This window comes from Syngnathus leptorhynchus, chromosome 2 (assembly GCF_054491065.1).
Source record: "Syngnathus leptorhynchus isolate UIUO chromosome 2, UIUO_Slep, whole genome shotgun sequence".
In the NCBI taxonomy this organism is placed as follows: domain Eukaryota; kingdom Metazoa; phylum Chordata; class Actinopteri; order Syngnathiformes; family Syngnathidae; genus Syngnathus; species Syngnathus leptorhynchus.
In genome coordinates this window covers 17,711,766-17,733,423 of record NC_141196.1, presented here as the reverse complement: position 1 = coordinate 17,733,423, position 21,658 = coordinate 17,711,766, and the positions used below count along the sequence as shown (strand labels likewise).

At 41.4% G+C, this 21,658-nt stretch overlaps 1 protein-coding gene across 6 annotated transcripts in view; it reads right to left on the bottom strand.

Annotated features, from left to right (window-relative positions):
• The window catches only part of lingo2 (leucine rich repeat and Ig domain containing 2), a 182,333-nt gene extending 165,417 nt beyond the window's left edge, over window positions 1-16,916 (bottom strand). For 4 of the 6 annotated variants that reach the window (XR_015065474.1, XR_015065472.1, XR_015065473.1 and 1 more), the window contains exons 1-2: window positions 16,646-16,916; window positions 12,723-12,831 (exon numbers count right to left, since the gene is read on the bottom strand). The gene's annotated coding sequence lies outside the window, so the exon portion shown is untranslated. Of the gene's footprint in view, window positions 1-9,276; window positions 9,425-12,722; window positions 12,832-16,645 lie in introns of those variants that run through there. The other 2 variants (XM_085905523.1, XM_085905524.1) reach the window with 2 other exon arrangements.
• Window positions 16,917-21,658: the final 4,742 nt, after the last annotated feature.

Sequence of the window (21,658 nt, the reverse complement as noted above, 5' to 3'; positions counted from 1 at the left end):
AGCAAATTGCTGAAACTGGAGACAAGCAAGCAAATCACAGTCACAATGTAATTTGGGGGGGGGGGGGGGGGGGGGGGGGGGGGCTTCAACAATGCTTTGTGCATGTTGAAGCATCTCGTTGGATGGCAATTCCACGCGCTCAGGTGCAAACTGGCGCACAGTTATGCGTGCACAAGTATGCACAGTGGGAGCGCGCATTGCATCCCTCCTCACCAATCCCCCCCCCCCTTCCCCAAAATGAAGTGGGGAGCTAAGCAGACATTCGAACGTCAGCGTATTGCAACTTTGCGCAAGTGATGCGTTCAACGCTTACCTCACAGCATAAGAAGAAAAAAAATCCTCCAGCAAGTCTCTCTCACCCCGACTCAATCCGAATCCGATTCGAATTTACTTGGGGCTACAAACGCATAATCCGTGTGAAAGGAAAGCCAGGCTTGTGAGGAATTTGTCCGTCTATAATTCCTCCACCTCGATGGTGAACTTGAAGATCTCCACAAGCGCTTCTCGTCGCCTTCTTCGCGGCTCCGGCCGGGCGGTGCACCCCTCTGAAAGGGGGAAAAAATAAAGAAAAAGAAAAAAAAACCTGCACACCGAGGTGTTGCGTAGGAGTGGGAAGTTTGAAGCAGCTCAAACCCAGACAAGAGGGAGTGATGGCAGACTATTCCTCTCGGTCGTCCTCCTATTGATTTTGGCCGCTCGCGGGTGTCCTCCGCTCGGCGCCACCTGCTCTCCAGAACATCGTCTCATGCAGGATGGATGCTGAGACAGCAGCGGAATTGGGAGACTCTCTCTCTCTCTCTTTCTACCGCTCTCTCTTTCCGTCTCCGTCCTCCCACACGCCTCCTCCTCCTCCTCCCTGCACCTTCCCTTCCATCGCTCCTCCCCATCATAGTTCCCTCTCACTCCAGCCCTTTCTCGCGCATCCCAACTCAACCACGAGGCGTGTTTCAAGCTTACTGGCGTCAAATGATGCCCCATAAATGATGAATTACCCAAATAATAAACCAAAAAACTTCACGTCCATATTTTTATAATGTATAGTTTTCATACGTATATCCATCCATCCATTTGCTGTACCGCTTTGTCCCCACGGATGTCGCGGGCGCGCTGGAGCCTATCCCAGCAGTCATCGGGCAGTAGGCGGGGGACACCCCGAACCGTTTGCCAGCCAATCGCAGGGCACACAGAGACGAACACCCATCCGGGCTCACACTCACACCTATGGGCATTTTGGAGTGCTCAATCAGACTACCATGCATGTTTTTGGGATGTGGGAGGAAACCGGAGTGCCCGGAGAAAACACACACAGGCATGGGGAGAGCATGCAAACTCCATAGAGGGAGGGTTTGAGGTGGAATCGAACCCACACCCTCTTAACAGTGAGGCGGACGTGCTAACTAGGGTTCCACCGAGCTGCCAGTTTTCATATATGATATCATATATGTCTTTCAAAAAGTAAAATGGTTGTAGAAAAATGAGACCAAATAAGCGCTAGAATTTATTTGGGGTTTTTTGCTTTTTCTACGTAATAAATAGTTCAAATGTTTTTTTTTTTGGTTTTTTTTTGTGGGGTAGCCTAAAATTGGAAGAGCAAGTTACTTGTATTAAACCTTTTTAGTATATTCCCTTTGCATTCAATCATTATGGTTTATTTTTTACATTTTCTTTAGGTACAATTAAAATGTTAAAATGTACTAGTTATTTTCCCCTACAGACCCCTTTAGAGTTTGTAAACAATATGATGTCATTTTGAGGGTGTGGATTAGCTGGAGGTAAAATCCAGCACGCATGCTGATATTTCAACAGTGTGTGGGAAAAGACGCAAAAAAATCCAGCACGCTCGCTTGTCAAGCGGGTTATAATATTCCAACAGTGATTATGTGAGGAAAGATGCGAACAATTTGAGTAAATATGTGGATGTGTGTAAACGCACACTCCACGATCGTAAATGATAAAATATTAAAAGTTGAGTGACAACTATTTTGTCGTGGATCACAAGTGCCGCTAAGTCAACGACGGGGATCAGAAGAGTAGGACGTACCAAGGACCTCACAAACTCAAAACTAATGCGCTGATCATTCTTTAAATTATTTTTGCAGATTGAAGGAGACAATAGAAGGAATGTGCTTATGAATTATGGTGGCGATTGGTCTTAGTGATTAGTTTTCGGATGTTTAGCGACACTACAGTTGTTACAGCTCATAGAAAGGCAAACAGACACTGCTCCAGCTCGCTCCTGGGTCTTGTCAAGGCAGAATTAGCGTCCGACGGATAAAAAGACAAAATTAGCAGAACCAATTCAGCTTCTTATCAGCCAGACATGGGGCTCTGTGTCACAGCCAAAGGTTCAGTCAGCCGCCAGCCGCCAACCGCATTATCCAGCCACTACCTGTGAGGCAGCCAGGAGGCCCAACCGGCCTCATCGCCCAGCTGGACAAGCTGCGATGAAGCTCCCTGCCTGTCGCCGACTTTGTCCACCGCCGGACTTCTTTATTTCAGGGGTATGTGTGAAAAGTTGGAAAAAACACCTCTTTAAGATCTCATTTGTATTAGTAATTTGGAATTTTTGTTGTCATTATAGACTGTGTGCATGTATGTGCGCACTGATTGTATCTCATCGAAACTTAGCATATACAGTGTCTTCTAAATCCCCACTGTTACACAGATAACTTGCCCAGAAGTGTGACTCAATAACAATGTAAACCACAATTAGATGTGATGTCTCAAGGAAATACTTTCCCTCTCCTTTGCCTCCCACCCACCACGCTGACTCCAATCCAAGCTACATTCATTTATTTATACCGAGGCCATTAACGTTGCACACCATTTGTCATGCATGGAAGCCAAGTGACAACAAGGCACACTATTTTCGCACACCTGCTGTGAATAAATTACATAGTTAAAGCTCTACAATTACTGTATGTTACCAAACCCGGACCACACTCGACCAATCACGGACATATGCAGTACAAAAACAAAATCATCATAATCACAAGAAATGCACAACACACGGATTAAAAAAACACCATGAATACCCATTCTATGGGAGGAAATAAACTGCACAACTATACGGCTACATATACGCACGCATGCACGCACGCGCGCGCACACACACGCGCGCACACGCACGCACGCACGCACGCACGCACGCACACGCACGCACGCACGCACGCACACACACACACACACACACACACACACACACACACACACACACACACACACACACACACACACACACACACACACACACACACACACACACACACACACACACACACACACACACACACACACACACACACACACACACACACACACACACACACACACACACACACACACACACACACACACACACACACACACACACACACACACACACACACACACGTCATTTCAAGTACTGAGGCAACTTTGCACGAAAAAAAGTCATTTTACTTCATGCTTGGAATGATAAATGGTAGGGACATCTGGTGAACAAATATAAATCTAAATTTCAAATCCAGTGGTCCAAACTGAAAAATAAGCTCTTTACATCTATGAATGTATGCACAGTAAAGATTCCAACTAGTGCATCTTGTGCACAAGGCTGGCTCAAGCTTGACGGTTGAAGTGCCAGCACGCCACTGCCTGCATCTCATTGTCGAGCGAGCGTCGCTTCCTACCAACTGGTCGGGTTGGCACTTCCCGGCGAAGCCAAGCGGCTTGTCTTGTTGCTATGTCGCGCCAACTCTTCTGAAAATTCAAAAAGCTTCCTGTCTGAGATTCCTATAATTGGTTCAAATGTGCGACACATGATGTGTGGTTTGACTATGGTTGGGTAAGATGTATCATTTAATATTTAAGTTTTTTGATATCAACCCCTATTCCAATGAAGTTAGGACATTGTGAAACAGAAAACAAATCCAAATTAAATGTCTCCTTTTTAATTTAAAGTCAATCGAATACACTACAAGTCACCCAAATGAGCATCATTAAGTTTTGTTAAAATTATTATTCTTATTTTTGTTTCATTAAATATTGCTTTCCTTCTTAATAACATAGTCAATTGAATACACTACATGAACAAGTCACCCAAATGAGCATCATTGGGTTTTGTGTGCATATAAGTATTTACGGAATATTTAAGGAATTCAAGCAAAAAAGTGCAGCAAAAAAACTGTTTTCTTTCGCTTTAATTATTACGACCTTTGTACTCTTTCTAGGATCAGAAGATGTGCAGTTATGCTCCCAAGTAGTAAAAGGATTCCAAAGAAGGCTCCAATCCTCTTGACGAGTTCTAAAACAATTACAACTGCACTTTTTGACGAATATGTTGTCAGCTACTGCCATCCAAAACAAGCTAAATGACAAAAATTAGACCAGAAACCAAATGCCGCCTCGGCTACAAAATGAGGCTTTTGCACATTTGAGCTGGTTCTGCAAAGACGGTAAGTGTATAGCATTTTCTGACCATAAACACAGACAACAAAAACAGTGGAGATTCCCTCTGCCAGAGTCGCCTGCATCCAAGCATTCACGCACAGAGGCTAATCACACAGTGGCATTCAGCTACCAGTCATCAAGTCATCGGGCCTGGCTGCCCCTGTGTCATCGGCAGTGCAGTGCCACCGCGCGCAAAGGCTTGTTGTACTTTAATGGAGGTTTCATGAATATGAATGCCCAACTCGCACAGAAACGCTGTATTTGTTTCCGTTAGAGGGTTGTTTATTTGTCTCTCATTTATTGGACATCGGAGGCAAGATCAACAATAAAGGGTGAACAACACAGTCATAAACATCACACAATGTCAGAGAAAAATCTTTCTGCCTTCTAAATTTGCTGTTGTTGTAATTGCACAGGAACAATACAAAGCCAACAGGACGAAGGATTAACAAAACTGTCTTGCAGCTATAAAAGCAACAACATATAGAGTAATTGAAAATCTTACAGTTAAAGCTGCTAGCTATCTAAATGGGCTACCGTTGAAAGTAAAAATAAAAAAAGACAAAGCAAGCAGACTGAATGTCAGCACGAGTGTTGCAGAAAAAAGTCATGCTTTTAGCTGCTTAAATGGGCAGCTGTAGAAGTTGAGATTGAACGAGACAAAGCTAAACCCAATGGGTAACAAATAAGGACGCATTTCCGCTTGTTACTTTCTACCAACAACAAAACACATTATATTCATGTCACTCACCACAGGAATAAAGCTGTCAGGTTTGTGGCAGAGACGTGAGACAAGAGTACAAGTAAGAGGTAATTTATTATAAAGGAAAGAGAAGAGCAAAACAAGATACTGGGATAATAAAAAAAAATAAAACAAAAATCAACATGGAAAAAATCTGAACTCAAAGTAACACTGTGTAACAAAACCTCAAGACAATTAACAATGACTGGACATAGTGACTGCAACACAATAGCCCAACAAAGACTGAACATAAAGCAGGGTACTAAATATAGACAAACTTAGGAGACGTTCACAAACTGGACAAGGCACAAGTGGCTGAGGAAGCTGATAGAAAGACGCAAGGATCAGGGTTGACGAGACAACAACCCAACGAGACAGTGATTGAAGAAAAGGAACACGAGGAAAACTTGACTTGGACCAAAAGGGACACAAGGAAAACAAAGCAAAGTCCAAATGAAAACCAAATCAACCAAGACCATGTCAAAAGCGTTCTCTTTTCCCTTCGCTCCAATAGTGTGATTTTCTACTGCATCTCTGAGCTCTTTTAAGTCAAAGCATGCATCTCTATAAGCTCTCAATAAGAATGTAAATGAGGAAATTATTCACAAATTCAATATCATACATTGAATGCTTGAAGGACTCCGGGCCTCATCTTGTTATTAACATTACGCTGGGGCTGGAATATGCTGCTGACCCACAGCCTGATGTAAACAGAGCCCATCGTCACAGCTCATCAGCCGCGAGAAAGTCTTGCTACAATGTCCTTGTTTGTACTGGAAAGTGTCCAATGAAGCTTGGCGCTCGTTTATGTATTTATGTATTTATTTATTTATTTAATTTCAGTAGCTTTATGACTCTGCCCTTCATCAAATTGAAGATTTGTTGATTTGACCTCAAATTGAAATCAGACGGCTGGCACATCAACTAGAGACCTTTGCATAAACCTTCTTTTTATTGTGCGCCATTGCATTGTGCAGTTTTCTATCAATTTCCACGCCAGCTCATTTAAGCGGCCATAAGCACAAAGGTCCTTGTGACACAGAATGTCTCATCACTTGTTGTTATCTAGTTGTCAAGAAAAGTCAAGTTCATCCTATCTTTAATTTTGTCGTGTTTACTATCGATTTCTGCAGGAGCTCGTTTATGCAGCTAAAAGCAGTAAGATTCCTGTGGCCCAATACGTATTGTCACTTATCTTGTTATTAAATACCGTTTTGTCTAGCTATTCCTCTTAGCTTTATTGCATTCGTTATAAAGTTGAGCAGCCCTTTTAGGCAGCTAAAAGTAGCAATATTCTTGTGATACAATACGCGTCATCACTTATCTGCTTGTCATCGAAAACTGCTTTGTTCATACAGTTAGCTTTGTCCTGTTTACATTTCACTGTTATGCATCGGATACACTCTCAGCAGCCCGTTTAAGCAGCTAAAAGTAGCAAGATTCCTCTGACACTATTTGTCACTTTTCTCGTATTAGATTGTTTTGCTTACGCATTGTTAGCTTTATCCAGTTTAATTTCAATTTCGCAATATAGTACACCTCACAACAAGCCTGATCACTTGCTATCAAAGACATTTTCATTTATCCTGTTAGATTTCCTGTTTATTTTCAATTTCAGCAGAAGCCCATTTAAGCAGTAAAAACCTATTGACGTTATCATTTGTTACCTTGTAGATTATCTAATCTTATCTCAAAGACAGTTTTGTTCGCCAATTCCAGCTACCTTTGCCTTGTTCCCTTGTTTTTGTCCCGTTCACTTTCAGTTCCAATACCCTTTTAGGCAGCTAACTTTCAGGTGACACAAGAGCCAATGCAACAAATTGGACATAGCCAATCATCAATCATGAAATGATACAATTTCCTCTTGCCAATAACAGCTACGTATGTCTCCTTTGCATTCTCCTCAGCATAAACTCACACAAACCCACACAAGTGAATTGTTTACTCCAAAAGGTCGTGGCACTGTTGTGTGAGTCTAACACAAAGATACTTCCAGCCCCCTGGAGGTAAGTGAGAGGACACATCGCCGCCCCATCGATCAACAGCTCAATTGACACCCTTTCACGTTAAGGGAGAACTAATTAAAAGGACGCAGCTCATTACGCCTCATTAAAATAAAGATCAGGATGACACCCAGCACATTCTCAATGTTAACCCAGAGGCAGGGGGGACAGATTTAGGCTTGAGGAGGAAATTAGGTTTCTTTAGCAAATTTCAATGGCAGTTTAAAAGCAAATAGGCTCTCTTTAAGATAAGCCCAAGCTCCAGAGTGGCACTGCCCATGTTTTCCAAACGAAATGTGGAGGATTATTGTTTGTAACTTAAGAAAAGTTATGCAATTATGCTAAATCTACAGTCAGAGTGTGGCAATCATGTTTGGCAGCATAACCAAATAAATCTGAGCTTCAGGCAAAATTTCTAGCTTTCTCTTTCCAGGTTTGATTAGCTCATGACGTTTAATTTGCTACAAATTAGCTGTGTTGATATAGTCACTTGCAAACAGTTACTGCAAAGTAAGCCTTCTTGGCATCAGTACAATTGGACACCATTTGATATCCAGTTCTAACAACATACTCATATGCTTACACTTTTAATTTCCACAGCGGCCTATTTAGTCAGCTAAAACAACTAAGATCACTGACACTCAACACATTCTCACTTTAAGGAACCTTGTAACAAAAGATTTTGTCTCCCCATTGCGGTCCTGTTTACTTTCTAGCAGCTCCTTTAGGCAGATAAAAGTGGTAACATTACTGTCACTAATATCTAATGAGCGGCGACTAGTTTGTTGTCATCGGATAAAAGATCATACAGTGGCGCCTCGGTTTTCGACCACAATCCGTTTCAGAAGGCTGTTCGAGAAGTGAATCGTTCAAATTCCGAATAATGTTTTAATGGAAAAAATGTAATCCGTTCCAAGCACAAAAAAAAAAACGCCTTTTTTTTAAATTTTTTTAAGCATTTTTTTTTCTTCGTCCGATCGCAGCTGCAGCGCACCGCCGAACGCGCAACCGTAGCGCGTTGCCAACCGCGCAACTGCACCACGCTGGTCGCATTATTGTGACAGAGCGGTCGCTGAAACTTTGAAAATATTTTTAAAGTCCTGATGTACTTTCCAAAATTTAAGTGGGCCTCAGTGCGCAGGGAACTGAATCTGGTCCGATCGCGCAACTGCAGCGCACCGCCGAACGCGCAACCGTAGCGCGCCGCCGACCGCGCAACTGCACCGTGCTGGTCCATTTATTGTGATAGAGCGGTCGCTAAAATTTTGAAAATATTTTTAAAATCCTGATGTACTTTCCAAAAATTAAGTGGATCTCAGTGCGCAGGGAGCTTAATTTGGTCAGATCGCACAACCGCCCGCAGCGCGCCGGCCGGGCGCTCACTGTCGCATTGCTTTAGGAGCGTCTTTGTGTTTTAGGATGGCTTTACTGCTCCCACTTGCTTCCTTCGTAGGCATGATAAGACTTGCATGCGGGGCCTCTCGGCTCATCTCTCAAGGTTCGACAACCGAATTTCGTCCGACATCCGAAGCAAAAAAAAAATTGAATTTGTTGTTCGAATACCGATTTGTTCGAGAACCGGGACGTTCGAAAACCGAGGCTCCACTGTATTAAGGTTTTGTCTACCTCATCGTTGTTGGTTTTCTGTACAATTGCAGTTTCTACAGCAGCCCAAGTCACCTGGATTGACTGTACAGGAAATCAAAGTTGCTTTTTGACATTCTTAACATTCAATTATTTGTTGAACAAATATAAGATCTTTCAATCTGGACCACAAAGAAAAATAATTTATTGGCAATAATCACCTACGAGGGGTTGTCACAACTTACTTTGAAAAGCTACAAATAAGGGACATTACCGTGAGGATGCCACACAGATAAAACATGTAGATTATTCAAACTCTGACCCAGAGGAGCATTTCCGTCCTCGGGACCTCCTGGCAAGAGCAAAATGCCACATATCTTTTCTGTCTCCCTAATACGAGTCCCCATACACTCATTAGGATGATCCCGCGTAAGGGCCTTCCAAAAATATTAGGAAAAAAAGAGCTTTTAGGATGCGTCTAACAAAGACCACCCCCGTGGCAAGGTCCCACGTTCTTACCGAGCCATCCGTCCGGCGTTCCTGTGTGGACATTGTCACTACACATGGACATCATCTGTTCCCCCTTCCTTGGCTTCCGGCAGAGGACGTCTCTTATTTGCAAAGTAAATACAAGTCTTTTTGGGGGCACTTGCATTCATACCCAATCCCGTCATTCTTCTCGGGCTCAACGCACCATTTGTTGTGCCACTTCTTAGATGCAAAAGGCGAAAACTGAAGAGATCAACATTTATTGAAAACACTGAAAAAAGATACACCATGCAAGTTGAAACATTGAAACAAGGAGAGGAGCTCAAATGATAAGCAGAAGACTAGAAACCAACAAGGAAAAACAAAGTCTGGACATTTGATTGAGAGTTTTGGGTTTCAGGGCAAATCACCAAGTTTCACCCACATTCCTTGCACACACACTGTGATGACACCTTGTATCAAGTTGGTACAAATTGGACCAAATCTCAAGGTCATTGAAGGACAAAAAAACATAAAATCGACAATATTCCTTAAATAACCTCTTCAACCCTAAAAGTGGAATTTAAAACTAAAATTAATGTATAAAGCCATTAATTGCTGCTGGGTGATATCCAAAATATATTTTCTGAGAGGTAGGGTGGTTAAATATTAAGCACTCAAGGACAACAAAAAGCTTTCATACATCTACATGTATATATTTTTCACTTACAATATGATACCGATATTGTAGCTCTGGAGAACTGTCAAATACCAATATTAATCTGGTTTCATTTCAACAGGAATGATACATGCTATAATTTACCTTTTCGTATGAAATGTTAGAAGAGACTTGATCAAGTGATAATATTAAAACAAACACTAGTCAGCAACAGTAGATATAAGAAAATATTCCAAACATTTGTGTTCCATACAATTTGAGAATATACTGCATTTGAATACAAAATATAAAAAAAATTATGATATGACCCTGAGGAATAACCCTAACAAAGTCAGTCAAAACTAATCTCACCCTGCAAAATGCGAGTTCAAATTCACTTGGGTTTATTCAGAATAAATAGTTTACATCCAGGATCTGAAAGCGCCAAGAGAGGGCAGGACAAATAAAATATCAAGAGTAGAGTTTGGAATGGACTGCTTGAGTGTTAATATTGGAGATTTAGGATGTAGACCAATGTAATCTGATACTCTTTTTTTGGCTGGGTAGGGGGGTATGTAATCGATATTCAATATCACTACCGCATCGGTCCAAGCCCAATGAGGACTCAAAGTTTGGAACAGTCTGATACTGACCCACAAGAGTGCCCAAACTAAGGCTCTTTTTACACTGCACTGGCTCAGTGTGAAGAAGTCACGCGCAACACAATGCCCGGTTTCCAACATACCCATATTTGGAAGTGCTAACAGCAACATAAAAACTCAGATTTTGCCCCTGGCTAGACCCACAAATTTGTATAATCATATATAAGCCAGCAGTTAGACCACACCTCAACAACATGTATCCTTCACTGTTGGGGAAATAAAAGCCTTAAGAATAAGCAGGAAGATGCAAGGAGCAGAGAAAACGTAATGGTTGCCACATTGTCCTAAAAAAAGAAAACTACTGTTACATACACAAGAAGACAAGATGAACCTCATTAACCAAGATACTTGGATGGTTTAATCAAGCCATTACTTGTCAATAGGTCCTCCAAAATGACACTAAAATCGCTCCGCCATCACCTCTCCAATTGTCTGACATCACGGCACCGACGCTCTCGAATGGAACATTTTCTTATTCAGGGCAACCTCTGCCCCGGCCAGTCCATGTTCTCCACTCCTTACCACACACACATTGTATGGGTTTGACGCCGACGCGCTGCGCCCGTCTCAATGCGATGTTAAAAAGCCCTATACACCAATTCCAAAGCCAAGTATTAAGAAGAGGAAGGGCTTGATGATGAGACGTAACACATTTTTTTATGGTCAAATATTATCATTAATGATGTATTGTTATTGTTAATATTGGCATGAAAAAGTACATATGTATAAATATACATGTAAAAGTACTGTATAGAGTTTATGTATAAAGTACATTGGTTACTCATAACTAATAGCCATCCATTTGCTGAACCTGTAGCCTTATCTAAAGAGCACTTTAAAACAACCATTGCTGTAGCAAAGTGCTGTAGATGGAGTAAAAATCTGTTATACAGTAATTGTACATTATTAGCGCAATCTATTAATACTATTTTTTTCAATCAATAATTATTAACTAATTCATCAATTCAGTAATTGATTAATATTAAATTCACACTGATGCAAATAGAGCAGACAATAAACTGGAAAGTCAACACAACCTTCTCATTGACCCCCCAAATTAACCCCCAAGTAGCACTTGGATGCGACCCTGCCCCATCCTGGCGTTTTCTTATAATAATCTATAATTATCTCTCAAACCTTGAAAGCGCTTCTCTTGCTCACTCCTGTGCAAAGAAGATGCCGGAAGAGCCCTGCTGGACTGTCAGCAATTGCTGAGTAAGTGCTGCATGTTGACTGAGCGGGTGGGTGTTTTGGTGCCCAGAGTACATTTCCTCGATTACAGTCCATCTTCAGCCATAATAAAAAGAGCATAACACAGCAGCCATTGGAAATTTTGCTTAGAAAAATTCTGTGAACGGAGAACTTGGCTCGCTTTTCATAGCGCTCCGCGGGCATGTTGTGTATCAATACTGCCAACCAGGGGTGTCAATCGTATATACCTAAAATCACAATCTTGAGCAAACTGAAGAAGTTTTATGAGGACACAATGAGAAAAATATTTTCCTTTGCCTAAGCAACAAAGACAGCAAGAACTGCAAATAGCTAAAACTTTAAAACAGTTAAAGTAATTTGGTAAGGGCACCAATGTTTGTCCTTCTTTTACTTAGGAAAATGATCACTATTTCTGATCTCTGAACAAAACATTCCTATGTTATTTCTCCAAAAGCATTTCTCATTGTTAGGAAAAGCACAGACAAGTTCAACACTACGGTTTTTTTTTAAACAACAATCCAGGCACATGCAAACATGCAACAAAGTGTTGGAACAGTCTGGACAAAATATTGACTGTAAAATATTATTTTGTGAATAGTTCATCTGTTTCAGAATATTACTGACTTCTGTTTCATTCAATTACTGTTTCATTGATCCCGGAGGAAATTGAGTTTAGTATAAGATAATATACAAAAAAATAAAAAAATTACAATTACCAACATGTCTACACAGTCACACTCCATTTAAGGTTACAGCCTCAAAAAAGGCAGGCTATTGTGATGACTTAAAGCTGCTGGAGATGAGAGTCATGATGGGATGGAAAATACTGCATAAATTGATGCTGGGGGGACTAATGGGCAAAAAAAAAAAAAAACCCCCAGACTGACTCGTGTGTTTGAAGAGCGTCACAGGAAATGAAAAACAAACGAACAGAGGGGAAAAACTATTTGAATGAGGGCAAATACCTTTGACAGCAGCTGTGATTTTATCTTTAGTGACAAAACGTTTTGTCGTATTGTCCGCCTTTTGTGTTTGAGGTTCTTCAAGGAGAGACAGCTGGCCCAACCAGTGACCCTAGCAGAAATGGAAATAGCTCACAGTAAATAAGGACAAAGACTACCGTATTTTCCGGACTATAAGGTGCACTTAAAAACTTTAAATTTTCTCAAAAGCCGACAGTGCGCCTTATAGTCCGGTGCGCCTTATAAATGGACCAAATTCCTAAATTTAAACTGGCCCGAAGCATTGTGTCATGACATCAATCATAAGTGGCCTACTGAAGACTATGAGTCATGAATAAAAAAAGACTATGGATCATTATTTTGTCATTGTAAAGTAATTTGTTACATCTGAAGTTGAAATAAAAAAAGGTAAAATGGAGAATGATTTGATTTGGATTAAAAATTTGACATGATGCATTAATGGCACGCCTTATAGTCCAGTGCGCCTTATATAAGGACAATGTTTTAAAATGGGCCATTCATTGAAGGTGCGCCTTATAGTCCGGTGCGCGTTATAGTCCGGAAAATATGGCACTCTGATACCATCATAGCAGCACAATTCTATTAATTTATAATAAAGCTGAAAGCAGTGATGATGGACACGTTTTCATGACAAATCCTTCAATTGATGAAATTTTGATGGCATGCTCTACCCACATTGGATAAGTCAAGGAGAAATTTTGCATCATTCATCTATGCCTCTTATAGGGGCTCATTTAAGCAAATTCCATGGCGTTGTTTTCTAAAGCATGAGCCCAAGAATTCACCTGAAATGCCTGCTACAAACCAAAATTGCCGACTTCCTGATTATTTCATGGTATGGGTCATCAAGACTGTTTTGTTTGTCGAGTTATGATAGCCATGTCCATCCAATGTCATGTTATTTGGAAGAAACTGGTGGCAGGGGCTCAATTATTCCAACTTTTAAAAAGGTGCAACATCAATTTTGTGGGAGTGCTAAGTTTAGGACACCCAAGAAAACTTGCATTTTCACCAGCTTTAGAAATTTTTGACCTCGTGGAGCTGAATTGAGTTTGGAGTTTACGGCGAATCAAATTCCATCTCCATGATTCTCCCCACACGCAATGGCAAGAACTAAATATTCCAATTCAGACATTAATTTCACATCGCCAACTTCTTACGTATATAGTTCCAATTTGCTAACAAATCGAGAAACTCGAAATGGCTGACTTTGTGTACAGTTCTGAGCATGGCTCTTTATACTTTTTTGTGGGTCTACTTATGATCAACACACCTACCAAATATCATGATATCAAGCAAGACTGGCTTCGGGGACTGAATTTTCAATAAATTACAGAGTGCCCCCAACATTTGTCCTGACCTAGCAAAGCCAAGTTGAAAATCATCAAACTTTGCAACCATTGTGCGCAGCGACACCACAAATGCTAAAAATGATCATGATACATTGAAATTTTGAAGGCATGTCTTACTGGAACTGGCTTCGGGGGATGAATTTGGCTACAGAACCAAATTGTGTGTGAGTGAGTGTGGTGGAGCTTTCTAAACGTCACTTTATTTCTGTCAAATGTAGTATCTAAAATTAAGGCTAAAATAATATCACTGCTTCACATCTCAAACCACACACAAATGACAATTGTTGACACATTAAGCCAACCATGAACATTAACATCAGGTTGATCACAATGTGTGGGACTAAAACCACTCGGCAATGAGTTATGAATGCAATTACAGGATGTAAAGTGGCATAAAAAAAAAATCTTACTCATCGGATTTATTAATGCCGATCGCCTAAGTGGAGGAGTTGGCCGACGTTTGTGCATCCAAGCATCTGTTCGCCTGCTAAAACAAGCACGCGGTGGACAACGTTTTTCACATGGGCTCAGGTTTGATCAATTTCATTGTACTGACAACCTGCCACCATGCACGTTCCTTGGTGTGAAAAACGTGACAAATGACTTGAGTGGATATAAGGCGGCATGTGTTTTATTTACATACGCACTAGGTGGGATATTAGTGTTGTTGTACTTAAAGGTAGAACCTCAAAACTATTTTACCCCTAAGGAAATAATAGATATTGAATTCATTGTTTTGTGGGTCAAACGATGTGACATCATAAAAGCTGTATTAAAATCAAATCTGACTTTGTCATTTGACCAGAAGCAAATTATGTGCAGACAACATGAAATGACATTTGGGTCAAATCTATTTATATATCCCTTATTCACAGAAATATCTCATAGAGCTTTACATGTCCACAGTTGACAAATATTAACGACATACCCTGATATTGACTGCCAGGATGGCAAGGAAAAACTAAAACAGAAATAAAAAACTGGGGAAGCATGAGAAACCTTAAGAAGGGACCGAAGATGGGAGGATCCCCCTTTCATGATTACCAGGCTGCAATGAATGCTGAGTGGGCAATGATATTGAGACCTGGAAGGGCGTGATTGGTTTGACACCCCCCACCCCCTTGATCAGAAAGCGAATGGTGTTTAGTTATTGGACTTCTGTGGCCATAGACATCATGTTCAACACTTGGGTTTCAAGCCACAGTTTGGTGTTCAAATCAGGGTTATTATTTCAAAGTAGGGGTTCAAACCAGGATTATTGGATCAAAAGGGGAGTTCCAGTGAAGATGGGGGTGAGTATTTCAGTATTTCAAAGTAGGATTTCAAGTCAGATTAGAGGTTCAAGATAAGGTTCTCATTTTAAAGTGGGGTTTCAAGTAAGGGGTATCATTTCAAAGTTCAAGCAAGTATTATGGTTTAAAGAAAATGTGTTTCAAGCCTAGATTAAGGCAGACCTGAAGTCCAAATATTCATTCCAATAATATCTTCTATGTGCCAGCACAGGTGTGAACATGGTATTGTCATAAACATTGCGTTTATGGGAGATAAATTGAGCAGAAAAATGGTTGTTTTTCTCTATCTCAGAGGCCAGGCCGTTATGCCTTGTAGTGACACATGATGGCAACTGAACACGACATCACAGAGCGTAAGGGCTCCGCTTGCAAACGTCACATGGCTAAACCAAGAAAACAGGTGAGGCGTGACAATTACAAGAATTCTAATGACAACTAGTATAAACAATCAAGATGACAAAACAGGCCAAAATGATGATTTAAACGACACCCATTCCTTACTTTCGCACTCCACCCTAATCAAAAGTAGTTGCATTCAGAGGCAGATGTGAATCTCCCTTAATAACGATGGCACAGTCGAGTTGAAGAGGAGCTTGATAATAAAAGTGTCAGTGTTCGTTTTGAAGACAAAACGTCTCTCTCTGCTCTCGTTGAAGCCGAGCACAGAAATTGCATTTGAATTAGATTCACCTTCAGCTTTGATTCCATCTTTTATGCGCGCCAAGCTGCAGCAATTAGACAAAGACGCCTTTTATTTGGACGACAGGCCAAGAGAAGTCGAGCCCAGTTCAGAATTCATTAAAGGAAAGAACACGGGAAATGTTTTCCCCGTAGCCAACTCTTTCCCTGCAGCATTATCAGTTACAACAGCATGACTTGCCCGGTGTGGGAGGTTGATTCTATCCAAAATGGTTGCTTGTTCATATATATATAGTACATATTTGCCTTGACCATGTGAATAGTATTTGTGCAGATGACCAAGCAAGGAGAAACAACAGTAAAGCTCAAGTCATTAATATAAGTTTGTGCCAAAAAGGCCCAATTAAACAGCACCAAATTCCATTACTTGTAAATATGGCCACAGTTCCTCACTTATTTGTTCAGTATTTCTTTGTGTGTCATTTGAATAGCCATTCCTCAGTATCAAGAACACAGAGCACAGTCTCATGAACTCAGCACTTACAGTCTTCCCTAAGAATGTACAAAACATACTTTTTAAGAACACTCTGTACTCAGAATGGATGTGTACTTGTGAACTTACCGACAACTGATGTATTTCCATAAAATGATGAAAAGAAACAACAAACAAATGTGAGTCCTCTCCTTATCCATTTTTATATCCATTTGTATAGAAGCATCTTGGGATATTTTTCTGTCCAAGTCTTCACAAGGAACCGACTGATGCATTTAAGTTAGCTGGCAAGAACAACAACATATGGGCACTCCCTATTTTGAAGCGAAACAGGATTTGGGTTACAACTGATGACATTTCATGAAATCACAAGGGTGTAAGAGGTGGACAAGAACTGAGAAACAGCTTGCATTACAAAATATTTAACAAGATGGCGACTAAATACAGAGCCACACCTGTTTGGCTGAGCAGACTCGGATGCTGATTGGCTGACATGAAAGGGGTGGGACAAGCAAAGGAGACCTACTGACAGGTAATCAGATAAAAAAAAAAGTCTCCTGAAAGGGTGAGATGCTAAAGTATGGGCAAAGGATTTTTTTTCTAACTAATGAACTGCCAGTATTAGTGCAATAATGCATGTGCATGTGTGTGTGTGTGTGCGCGCATGTGTATTTTACCACACAGCAGGAGTCAGTGTCAAGAGGACTTCATTAAAAAGAACATATCCTGTCCTCCCACCCGATATGCCGCTGTCACAGAAGGGGGTGGTCAAAACAGCGCCTCAGTTAATGGAATTAGAGCCACCTTCAAGAATATGCAGTCGATCCATTTCCCTCCTCGTTACTCAAACCCAGCTGAACAAATTGAACTTTGCCTTTGTGTGTGCATCGAACCCAGCTGGATATATAGGGGACATCCTTATGGTTGTAGTATTGTAGACAAGTGGCAAAAAAGTCAAATGGCGCCGATCTTTTCTTCTGGACAAAATCCATCCATCCATCTACCGCTTTGACCACACGGGCGTCACGGGCGCGCTGGAGCCTATCCCAGCCAACATCGAGCAGTAGGCGGGGGACAGCCTGAACCGGTTGCCAGCCCATCGGAGGGCACACAGAGACAAACAACCATTCGCACTCACACCCGTCGGCCTACCAAGCATGTTTTGGGGATGTGTGAGGAAACCGGAGTGCCGGAAAAAACCCATGCAGGCACGGGGAGAACATGCAAACTCCACACAGGGAGGGCCGGAGGTGGAATCGAACCCGCACCGTCCTAACATGTTTAGTAGGCTGATTGAGCACTCCAAATTGCCCACAGGTGGGAGTGCGGATGGTTGTTCATCTCTGTGCGGCGGGCAACCGGTTCAGGGTGTCCCCCGCCAACTGCCCGATGACTGCTGGGATAGGCTTCATCACGCCCGTGACCCCGGTGGGGACAAGCGATATAGAAAATGGATGGATGGATGATTTACATGTATTCAGCAATTGATTGTTTTGTGACAACCACGTGCAGCACGATGCAGACAGAGGGGAAGGTGAAGTGGAGAGCTGGTTTGGCTGGTGTGACTACATAGCTGGAAGTTGTGGGCAGCAACGGCAGCGCCACCGCAGCTAGTTAGCCACGGAACGACCAGACGGCAGGGATCAACCTGGCGGAGAGAGCAGCAGAGCAAGCACGCAGGGCAGTGGATATCGTAATCGTGGTCAGGATGGGCGGCGAGCAGAGTGTGGTCAAGAATGTGCAAATGGTCAGAACGGGTGTGAGCAGAGCGTGGTCAAGAACGGGCAAGTGGTCAGGACAGGCGGCAATCAGGGCTAGACGGGTCAGTGCACGGGCAAGGTTGGCAACGAGAGTCAGACGGATAGGGCACAGTGATCTTACGAGTGGCATCACAGACAGACTGACAAGCACAGCTCGGATCTCGGGGTTTAAACAGCATGATCTAATGAACAGGAATAGGTGCCAATGGTGAACTAATTACGTGGACGGGGCTATAAACGATTGACGTCAATGAGAAAAAATATTGACTGGGTGGCAGGTGGCACAGGCATGTGACATATTTGAATTAAAATAATACAAAACCATTATGAAATTGAAATAAGATATTTAACATATTTTAAATAAACCATTATGAAATAAAAAGAAAATAAACAGACAATGATCTTGATATATGTCTTTCTGGAAACATTCAAAGACAATTTAGTCTTTGAGGACTCAAATGTATTGAAATCCAGCATAAGGCGATGTTATGTGCATAGACTTTCCATTGAAGTCACTCCTCAGTATTGATTATGAAAGTAAGGAATTTATTAAATTGTTCAAGCAATCAGTATAGATACAGATATAAGATGGGTTATTGCAAGTTAATTTATACCCAAGTAAAAAGGTACTCTGTGACACTTTTCCTAGAGTACATTACTACTGGGAGTCAGGATTATGGTTTTAAATGATTGAGACATCTTGGCTCAGCTCCACTTTTGCCTGCACAGAACACACGCCGCCGCCGTGTTTTTACACGGATGCCCATTTATCAGCGTGTAAATAAACTGGTATACGCTGCTCGTTAATTCATCATCTGAGGTGGGGCGACGCAGACAAATCTGAGCCAAAGATGATAATCCATTTTACAAGTCCGGCCGCTTGTAACATTCACTATTTACACTGGAAGATAATTTAATAAACCGGCAGGCGACTCCCAGGTCATTTCCAGATGCACAGCGAATCCTACGATTCATATTTGCCGCAACCCTAGTTCCCATCGTTTGTCAAGTGACTGCACAGATTAAGAAAGCTGGTGTGGATATTGATTTGCACTGGGCTTGCGGGGTCCATGTGCGCATAAAATATTAATACAGTGTTGTCTCGGTTTCACTTACGGCTCTGGAATAAGCAATGTCGTCAAGGGTGGCTCGGGCATTTTTCTTTCTCTTCTTCATTTTGAGACTGCTTTGAAAGCAGACTTTCAACTAGAGCTTGTATAATACAATATGTGAGCGGAATTGATTTGCGGAATGTGAGGTGGCTTTGTCAATTCATACTGAGGAAGGGGTAAAAAAAAAAAAGGGAGAATGCAAAGGGTTCTCTTTTGGTCTCTTCCAAAATGATTCTCTAGCCGAGCTTCTTGTGACATCTTCATGTGCTCCTGACAAGGTGGATTAAAACAAAACAAATCCTCTGCAGCATGGGACTTAGCCTACACTGGTGCAAATTGGCACTTCTCTGCAAGTCAGTAATACCTTTAATACCGCCACTTAAACAAATGCTTATGTTAACCCGTTATGTGCTCTGTACGCAGGTGCTTCAAACTGACCCCACTAAGCCAATCCATAGAGGTATTTACGTTAGTCATACCTTTTCTCGACTGATTGTCCTGTTCATGGTCATAGGCAAGTTGGAGTTGTAACAGGTGACAAACAATGAAACACGAATTAAAAGGTAGAGGCTTTAAGGACGTACATGTTTATACAATGTTAAGACAGTTTACAGTGCTCGGGCACAAAATTTGACAATTTATAGTCTTCAGAGACATTAAAATAGTCACAGTCAAATATCCTGTGCATTTTTTTATTTTATTTCAATTGTTGAACCAATCTTCACTCTTGAATATGTCTTGCTGTCTTTAACGATTTATTGATGTTACAATTTTCTTAACTATTAATAGAAATTACAAATGGAGCGTGAAGTTCTATGGAAATTTTTGTTAGATAATTGCTAGTAAATGTCTAATTTGTTTTAGTGAATTAATAATATGCAAGAAAAACAACTGGGGTTTTTCAAGTACCGTATTTTCTGGACTATAAGTTGCTACGGAGTATTAGTTGCACCAGCCATAAAATGCATAATAAAGAAGAAAAAAAACATACAAGTTGCACCGGAGTATAAGTCGCATTTTTTTGGAAATTTATTTGACGAAATCAAACACCAAGAACAGACTTGAATAGGCAACAATAGGCTGAACGGTACGGTATGCTAACATTATATAAACAAGGAACTAAGAACGTGCCTGACGTAACACATTAAGAGTTATTCAAATAACTATAGCATAAATAACATGCTAACAAGTTTATCGAATCATCCGTGTCACTCCAAATCATTAAATCGAACGAAATCTTCATCCTTGGTGTCACTTATAAACAACTCAGCAAATCCCGGAAGTACAAGATGCAGCGCTTCCTCTACTACATAGCTTACGTCAGAGTCATTGTCAGTTGCAGTACCAATTACTCCACAGGCCTTGAGCGCCCTCATGCGGTTTAGTGTGAAAATAACATCTGAAATGACATAATGTGTTCATACTTTCACACATAAGTAAGTCACTCCAGAGTATAGGTCGCACCCCCGGCCAAAACACTGCGACTCATAGTCCGGAAAAAACGGTAAATATAACTCCAAACTTTCGCGAGTGAACTTTGTTTTCAATTGTTGCCAAAATTCCTATGCACAACCTTTCTTGAGTCTATTTCAACTCATAAAAATATAAAAACGTCAGTATACTTTCAATTAATGTGTTAATGGCTCATGGGAGCCCACATTAAATGTCCATAAATTCCCAAATTTTGTGCCGATTGCTTTGCTATATTTAAAAGTTCAAATGGATACGAGTAGGGCTGCGTAGATATAAATTTTGGACTAGTCCTGGTTTTCGGACACTACGCAACAAGTAGATGTGGACAAATCAAGCCAGGAAACAATGCTAACGCTAAGGGTAGATTTGGACAAATCAAGCCAGAAAACAGGTGAGGCTTTCTTTAAAATAGTCTGATACAGCTTGCATACGGCCTTTTTTTAAAGGTACTAGTAGGACAACGATGCCTCTTGCCACACTCGATACCTGGTTTATCATCGCTCAATACAGATGTCAGTCAGGCAGTGGGCTCGTTCCCCCTTGTGTGTTCATGCGGCATCCTTGAAAAAGCAGCTTTGCGTGAGTGGCATCAAAATGCAATATGCCTTAACGCTCATCTCATGTCAACACGACTTACAAAGCTGATTATGTATGTCTTCCTGCTCCTGTCACGGCGGACCTTACAGCGGCCATATTGTCCTCCGTGACAATGTAGGCGGCACATGTGTGATTCAGAGAGAGTAAAGGAGGAGTTGGGGTGCGGCTTTACCAGAGTTGTATCACCGCTACAGACGTTC